Here is a 17,156-nt window from a genome sequence, read left to right as displayed (position 1 = left end):
TTTCAAAACAGCCTGTTCAAATAGGTCGTGCTCGCAGCCGTTATAAATGCACATTTATTGTTCGTTCCTACTGGTGGTTCTCAGGATTACACAGCGGCACTCCACTACTCATACAGGCTCTCGGTGGACTCGGTATACAGTGTGAGTTGTATGGATACACCCTGTAAGAGTTGAGATAGAAAGCTCTCGTTTGCACTGTTTTTCTTCTTTTGCCAAGACCTTTCAAGTGAGGTACACTTAATGGGTCCTTACATTTAAAACTCCCATTTTGGAGAAATGGGCAAAGTTGTTACGTGACTAAAAAGTTCACTTCTATTTCCTACAAAGATGTCCCGAGTTCCATCCCTCCATCTGTATCCATCAAAGCTAAAGAGAGTATATCCATACTTTAACTCACTCTATACATACTGCAGTAGTGAGCTTGGCAGACCCGCAGTAGTTGCTGCCAGTAGTCAGAGACGTGTGGGTGTGGGCGTCTCTCTAATAGAATGATTGCCGTCTGCTTCACATCCCTGCAGGCTGCAGACGACACTCTGATTAACGAATTAATCTTACAGTGTGACGTCAGTCTCTTGTGTTTGACAGGATGGTGAACACGGGTTCTGCTTTGATATTGTGGCACATTAAATACCGCAATGCTAACGTACAGGTACAGGTTGTCTAAGCTAAGTAAATTCAGTTTCACAATTCCAATACTGATCATCATTTATCTGTAATATTTTTAAGGCACTAATATTGCGATTGTATTGTTAAATCTCACAGCTCGTCACATATTACTTTTAATTTCGATTTATATAAGAATAAAAGAGTCAATAAGACGTATAAAGCTAGAAGATTTTTATATTAATATATGATAGGCATTCTGCTATCTTCACTTAGTTTTCAACTATGGAGCGAACTATGGAAGATACCCCTCAACCGGAAGAGGTGCACTCCTTCAAAACCAGCAAGCTCCAAAGTATTATTCTTGGCCTTGTGAAGTACCGACCAAAGCACAATTACTCAGCTCATTAGTACCCTGAATATACACGTACTCCACCACGACAGAAACTCCACAGTTTCGGACTCTACTAGTGAAGTACCGACCAAGCCACAATTACCCAGCTCATTAGAGCCCTGGTGACGGTGAATATACACGTACTCCACCACTGCAGCCAGCTCCACAGTTTCGGACTCTGCTAGTGAAGTACCGACCAAGCCACAATTACCCAGCTCATTAGAGCCCTGGTGACGGTGAATATACACGTACTCCACCACTGCAGCCAGCTCCACAGTTTCGGACTGTGCTAGTGAAGTACCGACCAAGCCACAATTACCCAGCTCATTAGAGCCCTGGTGACGGTGAATATTCACGTACTCCACCACTGCAGCCAGCTCCACAGTTTCGGACTCTGCTAGTGAAGTACCGACCAAGCCACAATTACCCAGCTCATTAGAGCCCTGGTGACGGTGAATATACACGTACTCCACCACTGCAGCCAGCTCCACAGTTTCGGACTCTGCTAGTGAAGTACCGACCAAGCCACAATTACCCAGCTCATTAGAGCCCTGGTGACGGTGAATATACACGTACTCCACCACTGCAGCCAGCTCCACAGTTTCGGACTCTGCTAGTGAAGTACCGACCAAGCCACAATTACCCAGCTCATTAGAGCCCTGGTGACGGTGAATATACACGTACTCCACCACTGCAGCCAGCTCCACAGTTTCGGACTCTGCTAGTGAAGTACCGACCAAGCCACAATTACCCAGCTCATTAGAGCCCTGGTGACGGTGAATATTCACGTACTCCACCACTGCAGCCAGCTCCACAGTTTCGGACTCTGCTAGTGAAGTACCGACCAAGCCACAATTACCCAGCTCATTAGAGCCCTGGTGACGGTGAATATACACGTACTCCACCACTGCAGCCAGCTCCACAGTTTCGGACTCTGCTAGTGCTCTAGAGCCCTGGTGATGGTGAATATACACGTACTCCACCACTGCAGCCAGCTCCACAGTTTCGGACTGTGCTAGTGAAGTACCGACCAAGCCACAATTACCCAGCTCATTAGAGCCCTGGTGACGGTGAATATACATGTACTCCATCACTGCAGCTAGCTCCACAGTTTCGGACTCTGCTAGTAAAGGACCGACCAAGCCACAATTACCCAGCTCATTAGAGCCCTGGTGGCGGTGAATATACACGTACTCCACCACTGCAGCCAGCTCCACAGTTTCGGACTGTGCTAGTGAAGTACCGACCAAGCCACAATTACCCAGCTCATTAGAGCCCTGGTGATGGTGAATATACACGTACTCCACCACTGCAGCCAGCTCCACAGTTTCGGACTGTGCTAGTGAAGTACCGACCAAGCCACAATTACCCAGCTCATTAGAGCCCTGGTGACGGTGAATATACACGTAATCCACCACTGCAGCCAGCTCCACAGTTTCGGACTCTGCTAGTGAAGTACCGACCAAGCCACAATTACCCAGCTCATTAGAGCCCTGGTGACGGTGAATATACACGTACTCCACCACTGCAGCCAGCTCCACAGTTTCGGACTCTGCTAGTGAAGTACCGACCAAGCCACAATTACCCAGCTCATTAGAGCCCTGGTGACGGTGAATATACACGTACTCCACCACTGCAGCCAGCTCCACAGTTTCGGACTCTGCTAGTGAAGTACCAACCAAGCCACAATTACCCAGCTCATTAGAGCCCTGGTGACGGTGAATATACAGGTACTCCACCACTGCAGCCAGCTCCACAGTTTCGGACTCTGCTAGTGAAGTACCGACCAAGCCACAATTACCCAGCTCATTAGAGCCCTGGTGACGGTGAATATACACGTACTCCATCACTGCAGCTAGCTCCACAGTTTCGGACTCTGCCAGCTAGTGAAGTACCGACCAAGCCACAATTACCCAGCTCATTAGAGCCCTGGTGACGGTGAATATACACGTACTCCAGCACTGCAGCCAGCTCCACAGTTTCGGACTGTGCTAGTGAAGTACCGACCAAGCCACAATTACCCAGCTCATTAGAGCCCTGGTGATGGTGAATATACACGTACTCCACCACTGCAGCCAGCTCCAAATCCACAGTTTCGGACTGTGCTAGTGAAGTACCGACCAAGCCACAATTACCCAGCTCATTAGAGCCCTGGTGACGGTGAATATACATGTACTCCATCACTGCAGCTAGCTCCACAGTTTCGGACTCTGCTAGTGAAGTACCGACCAAGCCACAATTACCCAGCTCATTAGAGCCCTGGTGGCGGTGAATATACACGTACTCCAGCACTGCAGCCAGCTCCACAGTTTCGGACTGTGCTAGTGAAGTACCGACCAAGCCACAATTACCCAGCTCATTAGAGCCCTGGTGATGGTGAATATACACGTACTCCACCACTGCAGCCAGCTCCACAGTTTCGGACTGTGCTAGTGAAGTACCGACCAAGCCACAATTACCCAGCTCATTAGAGCCCTGGTGACGGTGAATATACACGTAATCCACCACTGCATCCAGCTCCACAGTTTCGGACTCTGCTAGTGAAGTACCGACCAAGCCACAATTACCCAGCTCATTAGAGCCCTGGTGGCGGTGAATATACACGTACTCCACCACTGCAGCCAGCTCCACAGTTTCGGACTCTGCTAGTGAAGTACCGACCAAGCCACAATTACCCAGCTCATTAGAGCCCTGGTGATGGTGAATATACACGTACTCCAGCACTGCAGCCAGCTCCACAGTTTCGGACTCTGCTAGTGAAGTACCGACCAAGCCACAATTACCCAGCTCATTAGAGCCCTGGTGACGGTGAGTGACAGTGCCGCCGGTTTTTGTCGTCTCTCCATTGTCCGAGCTTCAACCTTATGTGGAGAGCCGCATAAATTAGCCCCTACAGCCTGCGTTAGCGTTTGCCGGCCGCCGAAGTAACTACAAACAATAAATCTATCTCACTATTGCTGTATTACTAAAGAATTTCTATTTACTTTTTGCATAAATATCTTTGTATTTTATACTACTATTACACCGTTAATGAAATAAATATGTATTGAATTATTAATATGATAAGGAGGTATAGAGTCCATGTTGTTTTAAAGATATCTCTTGACGGCAATGTAGAGAAGTTTGATAACTAAGGCTGAGTGATTTATTGATTGTATAAAAAAGGGACCACCACCTATGTTGAAAACTGAGTCGCTAAATTGGTGTTTCTCACATAAAATCTTCAAAGTTAAGGAGTCGAATTACGTATTGGCTTTGTTAACCAAATTCAAAGGACGTACTCATCAATTTTTCAACAATTTTATGCATGTCTTATCCCGGTTGGCATAATTAGTTTGAAGTAGTTTATTACTCAATTTCGTTAAAAGTGCACGCTTTCTTATGACACTACATAATTCTTTAACTAAAATCGCCCTCTTCTATGTACGTAGGCCTACAATTCTAAAATGGATAATAATTTTTAAATTGCCCTTTATATATCTAAACAGGCGTGTTTAAATCTGCGTTTGTATTTTTATAGAAACATCAAAGGTAATGAAGCATTATAAGATTTTCAGACTCTTGACACAATTCCTGAATTTTATTGGTTGAAAAGTTTTTAATGACTGCACGTAAACAGACCATTAATGCTTCTGAACCAATAGAATGCAAATGTGCTTATAACAAGCCTATATATCCCTAATTCTTCATGAAGACTCGATACAAAATTGCTCAATATGACCACCGTAAATCTCGTGGTGTGATAAACATCAGTTTCCTGTCTTCAGTGAAGGTACTTAGAGGGCTCTTACTATGAACATAAAAGAGCTAACCAAAAGTGAAATGCAGCACCAGAAACTAAAAGCTTTTTCTAATTCATACTTTAGGAAAGGTATGATTGACACTGAAGTTTAATTGATCCGATTATCTCGCGTAGCCGGATCATGGTAACCTCAGCAGCCGAGCAGCTCAAACATTTCAAACTAAGAACAATTATTATTTCTTCCAAGAGCGGTTGGACAGTTGGCGGATTATTGCTTCCATTTGAGTGGGAAAACAATGCAGTTGCCAACTGATCTTTAATCAGTCTAACCAGTCACGCCACAGAGTTGGGTTTATTGCAATTCCTGTATGTTGCAAATCTCTTAAATTCTCTAGTTCTCTCAAAAACTGTAATACTTACGAACACTCGAGTCAGATTTGGATGGATATCGATTGCCATCATTTTGCAATTGATATTTATGACTGTGCACAATTGGAAGAGTAGCTTTTGGTCATTGAGAAAGAAGAAAATGACGGCCTGAAGGAGCGCCAAGGACACAGAGGAGGAGAACAACCGGCCCAGCTTCAGTAGAGCACGGAGCAGGACCGGTGGATGGCCGCGGCAACTCCATGTCTGCCAACATTACACTGTATAAGGCGAGTGGCGGCCGAGTAATCTTAATTAGCAGGTCCGTAACTGGAGCTCTAGACAGAGACCCACATTCTACCACTGCTGTAGCTTCCTTCATTGGCTAGCTTGCATTACTTGAGCGGACAATATCTGTTGGGCTATCGGTTGTTAATCACTTCCAGATACTGTCGGCGCTGTTCTTGCTCTACGACGTGACTAACTGTTGATCGCACTCTTGATATTTCAATGAGCTCTTTTTCTCTCTATTGAATGTCTTGACTCGTTTCTGCGGCTGTTCCATCCAGTTCTCTTAAACAGATGCACATACATACATACGGGGATTGTCTCTAGAAACAAATAATCACATCTCGTATTAGATCAGTGTGATGAGACAAACCTCTTCAGACTGAATTCTACTTTTGTTATACAGTCATCCAAAATAATTGAGTATATTCTTCACTGGGATTTCTTATTGAGGTAGCAGGCCTTCACGAAAGAGAGACAAATAAGTCTATATATGATATACAAGGAAAGTGAGTAATGCCGACTTAGATAGAATTATGAGTTCTAAATCTTCAGTCAACCAATTTTGACTTTACTCGTATTAGGCAAGCACGACACTGCCGTATAAATTTATCTGTGTGGTTTTATTCTTAAGTATTATGGTTCCATAGAACTTTCCATCTAGAATTTCCTTTAAACGAACCAAACCTTTTATGGTCATGTTCTCCTAATACACTCCTTGTATAAAATACCACGTTCTGTCTCGTGGTATACCGTCTTATAATGGGCTTTGGTGTGATCTATTAAGAACTTAGTGTCGTCCGTCCGCCCGTTTGTCTATGGGATATCCCTTAAGACCCTTAAGACTTCTTAAGGACTTGAAACTTTGGTCCAAGGCGTCGTTCATGTCACCAATTATGGATTTATCTTAAACTCCAGTAGCGCAAGCTTGTCTCATTTTGCGTTCTTGCTACCTTGCTAATGTGATGGCATAATGTCGACCAAGAAACTCGGATTGTAGAAGAATCTACAGATTACATTTCTCATTGTCATAGAACTTGTATGTATTTTCCGCACGGATAGCCCGCAAGTGCGTAGAGCCCAACAGGATCGATTAGGCATAGCGGAAAGAATGGAGTGACGGAAGCGTTAGACACGGCCCCAAGTCCTGCGATCAGCCATCGACCTTGGACAGCTGTCCGTCCATCTAAACTGCGAGAAATAACCAATTGGGTTGTAATTTAGCACGTGGTGTTGGACAAAGGCGGTACGTGAGCGCATGCCGGCATGTCTCTTCCCTCTCGCCGCCGCACCGCACCGAGACACAGTCGCCCGCCAACGGATTCGAGCAGATTCCCGCAGTGACAGTGAGAATGTTAATGCCCGGCACACGCGGTCCCATCAACCGGTCATTCAGTGAAATCGCCCCACTCCGTGTCATTTGGCCGGTAAAAATGCGGCTAAGTGAAGAGAAATGTGATGCGACTCGACCTGTCAACGGTATCCATTTTGCTGCACGTGTGATCTGATTAAGGTACGGCGAGGTGATAATGACCATCTCGAATTGCTCAATGCTCAACAGAGGCTGTCCAATCTCTAATTACAAAATCATCTGCACAACCATTCACGATAAGTAGAGATCATCTTGCTCTTCTGATATGTGATTGATCGTGACGATCCCCTCAAAAACATTAAAAAAAACAATATTAAAAGTAAAACATGAACACATATCCAATGAAATAGTTCAGCTTTTCAAAACTGTTACCTCATCTTGTCTAAAGATGTGAAGTCATCAAATTTAAAAGGTTAAACAGAAATTTAAGTCAAGAAATCATCACTCGAGTAGTTTACAATTCAAAAATGCATAGCACTACTGTTGGCATATTGTTTGGGTGCTGAAAACAGTTAGAAAGCGAGCGTCCAAGGTTCAGGATGTGGAGATATGTCTTGGCCGGACAGTCATTACTGCGCGCGCGCGCGTGTCGGTGTGTGGACAACCTAACCTAATTGTCATGCTAATTCTGTTACAGAGGCGTGCGTGCTAGGACTGCAGTCTGTAGCTCTTGCCATGCGGAACTTGCTCAACCATAAAACATCCATACCGCATTTCTTCCTCACCTACTTTCGTTCCCTCCTTTTATATTCACTATTAGAATTGCAACTTTCTTTTGCATGGAATGTTACTACTTGGACCATCCTCGAATGTCGACGGTTAAATTAGAGAAAACAATACAAACCAATGAATTTTTACCCAAGTATATAATTTATTCTTCCGTTTAAATTGATTTTGTTATAAATTAAGAGTAGTACATATAACGAATTACCAGTTACTTACACGTGGTAACAAAATAAATTCGGAGTTAAATTAATTAAGAAATTAAAATGCTCATCTGGGTAAAAAAGTATTTTTATAACAAATAAGACTTGATTGAAACTTGACTGATAAGACAGATAAGAGAAGATTTTTTATTCCTTATTTGGTCTGACGTCAATTATTTGACCTATAATAATAATAATTATTATGGATATTTCACCTAAAATTATTTAACAAACTAAGAGGTCAATTAATTTTGCGGGGAAAAATCATTGTCCATGAGCAAACAAATATGTCTTAAGAAATTGATTGGTACGTATATATCGTAGGCTATATCATGTGTATAGATAATACATAAATCATGTTTGTATAACATTTTACATAGTTTATGTATGTTTGTGTTTGTGTAGTGTTGTATGTATATTGTATTCGTAACATTGTAAACGGACAATATAATATATATCGTGTTTAATTATTATTCATTTTGATGCGACTAATATTTCCAATATGTATAAATATTTGAATCTAAACTATTGGTGGTAATTTGATTGTAACTAGAGCTTTTCCTCTGATAAACAGACTGTAAATACTGATTTAAACTGTGTTTTTGCCTTTCAACAGAACATGTGGTCATTAACAAAAACACGTTATTAAGTCAGTAAATACTCGCGAATTCCAAGCCTTCCATTATCGCTGTCAGTCAGCAAACAATTACCTGTTTGTTCGGTGTCTGAAAACAATCAAGGAACAAATTTAGTAATTGAACAATTAACTTTGAAGTTTACATGTTTCACAAAAATATTCCTATTATCTTGGGTTTGGTTCTGTATAATGCCCAAAACTATCAATTGTGTTGTTTTCTTACTTTATTAAAAAATAAGAATATGAAATAGAAGATTTGTAACTCTAAAAAGAAGAATACATAACCGTAGGGAAACGTACATCTAGTTCAAATGTTTTAATTAAAAAAATTTATTTTGTAATTTTTTCGTCTTAATTAAATGTTTTATTTATAGACTAACGAAAACATTTCGAACTAAGTTTGTACTCCAAATTCTCGCCTACTACAATAAACGATATTAACAAATCTATACTAAATACTTAGTAAAACCTACACTCATAAAACACCGCCTACAGGCACTTAGTTAACCCAATTTTGTTAAACAAAATACTTAAATGGCCGTACGTGAAACATAAATGAAGGTTTTTAATCTGTACTGTGTTCAAGGGTTCCTAAAATTAGGATTTAGACCTTAAAACTTTGAAATTTGAGCTCATACAATGTTGGGTATAAAGGCAGGGTAGATATTTTGAAGCTGTTGGTTGTAAAATGTAGACCTAACTGTTTGAAAACACTGTATAACATCGAGTGAGTGCGTGTCATAAAAGCTGGAAAAACACTAACCAATGAAGCCAGGAAGCATTCAGAATGCTGGAGTAGAAAATCAAGGATCCAAGTTAGAAGTTAAGAAGAAATATGATCCTGGAATTTTTTTAATATTAGTAAGTTATTGGTTTTGTTGTTTTTTTCCGTTTCCCGAAAAACCTTATTTACATATAAACGTCCCCATTATCCCAGAAAGTACTTTTGATATCGGCTTAAACCGTTACCTTATTGTATAGCATTAAATCATAACTAATTTAACAGTTTGATTTAAATACTTGAAAATAAGGGATAAAAAATATGTTTGAATATGATAAAAATATTAATTAGCACATTAAAAAAGTATAACGCATACATAAAAAAAGTCGAACAGTCAAAACTTTTAAATCTGCTGGGATGCATTTAAAATCATTTATGTCCACAAAAAACGTGAAAAAAATTATTGAATCATTCTAACTTGTCTCTTAACATATCCAAATCAACACGGCGGGTATAGGGTCGTACATCTTACGGCAAACTTAGTAATAGCTGTGTATCTAGGCCTAGCTCTTGACAGGTCTCTCACTGTCAAGAGCGATTGACTACACTAGCGCCACCCCCTGTAGTCAGCCACCCCCATCTCTCGGGCTAATCAACCCACTGTTGATCACACCTCTCTCAGTATCTCATCTCGTCTCAATCTTTCCATATTGCTTACACAACTCCCCTCCTTTATTAATCCGTTTTAAGATGCAACAGCTTGCCCCATTAGCATGCACCCCAACGCCTCGCTTTCGTTCTCTTCACCTTTTTATCACTTCAAACTTCTCACCATTGTTAATTATCTAACTGTAGACTGTTTAATCATAACCTACAAAAACTGTTTTCAAATTACCTGGGCTATTACTTAATGACTTAATTTGTTAACAAATGTATATTTATCGAAGCACGTTTTGTTAGGTTTTTATTGTTAATTTTTATTTCAAACTTGGAATTTATTTACATAACTAAATTTTCAATAATGACACATTTTCTTTTCGTAGGTTTTTGTTTATATTGTTCCTAAGGTCAATACAACATCTACCCGTTAATAGTTTAAGACTTACTGGTCACGGGTATTCTATGGTATTTGTCAATTGTAATTCTTCAAGTCTTGACATGATGTTTACGGAGATATTTACTCGGTGAAAAATAAATTAACACATTCGAGTATCAAAGGACCCAACAAACCATAATGAGAAATTTACAGTAGATGGACGATATGCTTATGTGCAAAATCAGAAAGGTTCTTTCTTGGACCTAGAGAAACATATCTACCAGCTTCCAAGTCTCTAGGGCCTTTCTATCAAGATCTATCGCAGAGACTAACAGATAGACGGACGATCTGTTCTTTGACTTTTAGAACCCAAAACCATAAAGACTCTTTCTTGCACCAAGGGAAATATATCTAGGATCAAGTGTTGTCGCACAGACGTGCAGACAGCCAAAGGGATGGACTGCCTTTAATTCCGAAATCAAAAGCATTATTCCATGGCCAAGAGGAACCTTTTGTATCAAGTGTTTTAAGTCTCTAGGGCCTTTCGATCAAGAATTATCACTTAGAGGACGAACTGTTGGGTCCTTAATAATATTCACGCATTTTGTTTCCTACTAACTCCCTGAGCGAGGTTGAGTTTTTCACTTTATTTCGCTATCTAAGAATGAATCTCCACTAAAGAGAATTTCTTAAGAAGAGAACTGGTCTTCCTTGTATTTTTAATGGCCAGATTAAATAACAACGGACAACCAAAACGGGACCAGTCCACTTAGAAGTACACCGTAAACGTTGAATCATCTGACCTGCTTTCCCCCCTTTAACGTACTCCACCGCTATTACAATTGGTGTATGGACACTATTAAAAAGTGGGGATATGTGCTGCCATGTCTGATGTAATAGTGCAATCGCCATCAAGGAAGCTGCTTAGTAAAGGTGTTAAGTGAAATGATCTTCTACCATATATTAGGTTATCGCTACGTATTACTTTGTCTATTTTATTTAGGTTCAAAACAATCTACACATTTTTACACTTATTTCTATAGTAAAAGATTACACGCTAAAGAAAAATAGATCGTATTTTTCACACATACGTGAAAAATATCGATATTGTCAATTCAGACAACAACAATTTAGCGTAAAATCTAGTGCGGCGTATCGGAGATAGCTGCTGCGCATATGGCCACGTAGTGACTGAAACAAAAGGCACTTTATTTGTTACATGAAGTAAAACCGTTATCATCTGCAAAATTGAGAACGAACACTAAGCTCTAATTAGGAAATAAATTAGCGATCAGGTCCCTAACAGTGTTTCTGAGCTGAGTGGATTTTGTACGCTATGAAGTCGGTTGTGTCTCTGAAGTACGCCACTGTGAACAATACCATCGTTCGCTGTGTACGACCATTCCCCAGCGCATATCTTGTGATTGGCGGATTCTTTTGGGTAATTTATTTCGGCTTTTTGGGGATTCATCGCGCGTTGGTACTCCGACGAAATTTTTGTTGAGGTGAATTCCTCAAGGTGGAAAAAGTGACCAACGCTGCGGGTTATGCGTAGGATCATGTAGTCTTTCCACCATCTGACACGTGGGATTGGATGGAGTCAGGTGTGGTAGGGTATAGCATTCTCCTCTCCTGGTATTACACTTTACCTGGCAAGTTTCAATTGACGCGGTTGACAATGTTAAGAAGAATCGTGGACGCGTATGCCACTGACGGGTTCCCACGACAGCAGCTGGGTCAGGTAAGAGGTGAGCGATACCACGCTAACTACACGAGATTAAACATCCAGTAGATTAGTGGCGAGTGGAGATGTATGCGCGGCCGGCCGATCGCAGCGGGGGCCTCTTGACCCTGAACCCTTCCTGTTTTCGACACCATCGAACGTTTTAATAACCTGCGGAGAGGTTAGAGTATCCTGACTCCTGAGTCAGTGTGAACAACGGTCCCTGGTCACACCATCCACCGTCGTCATTACTGCTGAACATCTCCATCCAATCGAGATTAATGACTGTCATCTCAAATCGGCTGTTTAGACATAACACAAACATTACTGTGTGATCGTTTACATTGTAACTTTCCTTTAAGTATAGAGACGATTAAGGTGTAGATCAGGATTTGTTCCAGTCAATATCAGTTTAGATTTTCTCTGTTGAATTCTCTTACGCTTATCTTTAAGACAAATAATACAACGGGAAATGATGGAAATGACTTGTAATTTACTTTTGTGTAGTAACATTGGTAGGACCTGTAGAATATTTATTTCTATGTGGAATGTTTTTATTTACGCCTAGTTGATAAAGTACTATATGGCAAATTAAATGTTGACATATAAAAAAAACATAATATATACCTCCTACCATATTCGATCAAAGAACTAGACCGGTACCAGAACGACAAGAACAGCGCAGCGGCAGGCGGTCGGAGATCTACGAGTATATTAGCCCTGGGCTGACCACATTAGAGCCAATCTACGGTGAATAGCTGATCTGCCCTACCAACTGCCTATAGTCGCCTCCACTGGTAACTGCTCGATTGGCACAGGAACAGCGCAGCAGCAGGCGGTCGGAGATCTACGAGTATATTAGCCCTGGGCTGACCACATTAGCCTATAGCCAATCTACGGTGAATAGCTGATCTGCCCTACCAACTGCCTATAGTCGCCTCCACTGGTAACTGCTCGATTGGCACAGGAACAGCGCAGCGGCAGGCGGTTCGGAGATCTACGAGTATATTAGTCCCTAGGGTGGAACATTAGAGTTAATCTACGGTGAAATAGCTGATCTGGTCTACTAACTGCCTATATCGCCTCCACTGTAACTACTCGATTGGCACAGAATCAGCGCAGCAGCAGGCGGTCGGAGACCTACGAGTATATTAGTAGCCTGGACTGACCACATTAGAGCCACTCTACGGTGAATAGCTGATCTGCCCTACTAACTGCCTATAGTCCGCCTCCACTGGTAACTACTCGATTGGCAACAGGAACAGCGCAGCGGCAGGCGGTCGGAGACTACGAGTATATTAGCCCTGGACTGACCACATTAGAGCCAATCTACGGTGAAAAGCTGATCTTGCCCTACTAACTGCCTATAGTCGCCTCCACTGGTAACTACTCGATTGGCACAGGAACAGCGCAGCGGCAGCGGTCGGAGATCTACGAGTATATTAGTCCTAGGGTGGACCACATTAGAGCCAATCTACGGTGAATAGCTGATCTGGTCCCTACTAACTGCCTATAGTCGCCTCCACTGGTAACTGCTCGATTGGCACAGGAACAGCGCAGCAGCAGGCGGTCGGAGATCTACGAGTATATTAGTCCTAGGGTGACCACATTAGAGTTAATCTACGGTGAATAGCTGATCTGCCCTACTAACTGCCTATAGTCGCCTCCACTGGTAACTACTCGATTTGGCACAGGAACAGCGCAGCGGCAGGCGGTCGGAGATCTACGAGTTATATTAGTCCTAGGGTGACCACATTAAGAGCCAATCTACGGTGAATAGCTGATCTGCCCTACTAACTGCCTATAGTCGCCTCCACTGGTAACTACTCGATTGGCACAGGAACAGCGCAGCGGCAGGCGGTCGGAGATCTACGAGTATATTAGTCCTAGGGTGACCACATTAGAGCCAATCTACGGTGAATAGCTGATCTGCCCTACTAACTGCCTATAGTCCGCCTCCACTGGTAACTACTCGATTGGCACAGGAACAGCGCAGCGGCAGGCGGTCGGAGGACCTACGAGTATATTAGTCCTAGGGTGACCACATTAGAGCCAATCTACGGTGAATAGCTGATCTGCCCTACTAACTGCCTATAGTCGCCTCCACTGGTAACTGCTCGATTGGCACAGGAACAGCGCAGCGGCAGGCGGTCGGAGACCTACGAGTATATTAGCCCTGGGCTGACCACATTAGAGCCAATCTACGGTGAATAGCTGATCTGCCCTACTAACTGCCTATAGTCGCCTCCACTGGTAACTACTCGATTGGCATTCATTACATTCTAGTTAGTTTTACTATTCCTGTTTTATGCTTATTCGATTATTAATGATTAATTTGTTCCTTCAATGTACGGTATACCATTTAAAAATATATATGTATACAAAACTGAGGGCTATTTTTCATCACAGTTAATGGTACTTTTTTCTAAATCGTGCATAGAACTTCGATTAGGTTCGGTTCTTTGATTTTCGCACAATATCCTATACAAATGTAAAACTGTCAGTTATCTAATACTAAATTTTTGTACTGAATACTATGTCGTACTGAAATGTGATTTTACTGACATTAACGTTCCAATCCATCCACCGTAATTCTTTAAACCCTAACTACTCTCTCGTCACATCTTTGCTTTTCAGTGGGCCGTTGTCTGAGGCGGAACTAAAATAAGCGAACGCCCATCTGACTCTGACCCTTCGATGACAAATAGTGTCGAGGGATTCGGCAAAGGATTGGTTATCAAGAGCGATTTCACGAGGCGGGGAGGGAAGGGAATAATTAGATTGAGCGAGGCCGGTCTCACCGCACAGGGAGCCTGTCATTATTACACATTGGCTACGGTAACGCGATGTGGTCTCTAGCCCTGTATAGTGTACAGTGTACATCGTCAGTCAACGTCTCTATTCATCCTGGAGTGTAGATTACATTTTGGGCGACAACAATTTATAAACGTAGGTACTTACTGCCAGCTGACCACACAGATATTATGAGAGAGTAGGCTACAAATTCCTTAACTACGCAGCGATGATACCAATGATTTCTTGTTTCTTACCTCCATTGAATTATGTAATTTTTTTATGCGTAGTAAAAAGACATTCTCTATGTAAACAACACAATGAAAATTAAGATTGTTTGATTTATAAAAAGCTTAAAATACTTTATCTATCTGGTTTAATGTTTGTTTTAACTTGACGTGGATTCTAAAGACTACTATGGCATTACTCAGAGCATTAAATTAAAGCCAATAAATAGTACTAACCCTAATTTTCATGTCAACAATAAAAATGTAAACTTGGTGATTTATTGTTTCTACATTTTTGTTAACCCTGTTTATCAATCTTCACCAAAATACATGGGGTTGACAGATGTGAAAACGGGTTTAAAATGTTTGCATGTGATATGATATACGACACATTACAAAATAATTGTAAACATACTAAATCGTGAAGCTTAAGCCAAAAAAATTAGCGGATACTGAACAAAATTATGTGGACTTAATTATGGCTATCGTGTTTTCGTAGTCTGCAAGAAAGGAAGCTGGGTGAACACCTATTTGGATTCAACCCAAAGGGTTTTTTTACGCTGCTTCTGGATTTATATGATAATATTCAGTATACACCAATACAACAGAGCATCAAAAGATCTAACAGAACCAAACGAAAGTGTCGTCGCACAGGCAGACAGACAAAGACACGACACTATTTTAAGAATTACCTGCCGAATTCTTACTAAGTGGCAGGACATTGAAGCCGAGATGCTTGGAACAGTAACCAAGGAGTTTGTTAACCACAGCGTGAACCATTATTTTGGAAAAGACCGGCGCTGTTCTAGCCCACACTAACATACCGGAGGAATGATTCACTCAGGTCTAGTCTGGGACGTTGAGGACGATTCACCTGTTTTAACCATCATCGTCTTCCGCGGAGTTGGAGATCCGCCAAATGATTCCCTCTTCTTGATATTTCAATAATTCCAGTAGTTAAAATCACGGACGAATGTGTAGTCACGCTGGACATCCGGTATCCGGTGTCGGTTACACAGACAAAACATTACCCTTTCATATGAAATATTTGCTGTTTGAATTTATTAATAATTCCAATTTTGCTGAAATAATTGTATTCATAAATTGTTTTAGTAAACTATTACTAATGTTCTTTTAGAGTAACGCTATACTAATTTTAAATGTTTGCAAATTTATACAGTACTTTTTTGTATTGAGAATTCTGTAATTAAAGATGTATTTACGTACCTTTAGTCAACAATGCAAAAACAGTATTTCGCTTACGAATTTAACATCATTGTCAAAAATAAAAGAAACGAGAATCGCCACAATAACAAGGGTATCAATGTGTTCGTGTGGAATGAGGCCACAGTATAAAATATGGTAGTTTAAAACAATTAAAGAAACAGGTCTTTAAACTAACATTTCAAACCTCGCACCGAAACAAAATACAACGGAACCCCTTGAAAAAAAACGGGAGGGTATAAGATGGAATGTCCCAATGATATGTTTAAATTACAGTGATCATAAGGCAAACAAACTAAAGGTCCACTTCGGGCCTGGACTGGTGGACTGTAACTACGCAGTGGGCAATATTAATGAAAGACTCGAGGTGTTACATGTGTATTTCACACATTGGATAATTTGAGATATACCAGGAACGTTTTTATATGTTTTAATTCTGTGTCCGTGTTTATATTACGTGTTCCGTTTTCTGTTTTCATTTAAATGATAACGACACCCAATGCTGAAACACCGTAACAACTGTTGTACTGTTTTGACAATGATGTTTTAACTTTGAAACAAAATATTGTTTTTGGGTTTCTGACTAAAGATATGAAGAAACTTATTAAAATGCGGATTATCGCGTTACAGGGGATATAACACGAATGCTGATTAAGAGTTCCACCCAGTTATTATATTTTAAGCCATATTCTTTATTTACATTACTTGCAATGATATTCATGTATTATTTCTAAAACAAAACGATAGCGGAAGATTTCGTGTTAATAGTGACACACAATAGAAATATATTTATATTAAGTTTCCTCGTGTATTATTTTTTCTCAGTTTATAGGTTTAACTGTCTGGTGTTTTACCCAATATTCTATTGTTTAGGAGTTTTGATTCATGAACTTTATTCTGACATGAATGAATACGTTCACTACTCTGAGTTACGAGTTCGGTTTCCGGTTTTACAAACATGTACAAAAGTAATTTTGAACTTAGAGAAATGTTGCTAAAAATAATTCAAATCCTTTGTATAGTTAAATACATTTTAAAACGACTACATGATAATATACGGATTGAACGCCTCTGAAGTACCTGCCTCTGATGCAATCCGTTTAG

The 17,156-nt window shown here is 41.0% G+C and overlaps 1 protein-coding gene across 3 annotated transcripts in view; it reads left to right on the top strand.

The window, feature by feature from the left end:
* The window catches only part of LOC124360540 (protein trachealess), a 278,070-nt gene that overhangs the window by 80,882 nt on the left and 180,032 nt on the right, over positions 1 to 17,156 (top strand). The window lies entirely within an intron of this gene.

Source organism: Homalodisca vitripennis, chromosome 4, assembly GCF_021130785.1.
Source record: "Homalodisca vitripennis isolate AUS2020 chromosome 4, UT_GWSS_2.1, whole genome shotgun sequence".
Lineage (NCBI taxonomy): Eukaryota > Metazoa > Arthropoda > Insecta > Hemiptera > Cicadellidae > Homalodisca > Homalodisca vitripennis.
This window is presented reverse-complemented; position numbering and strand designations above follow the sequence as displayed.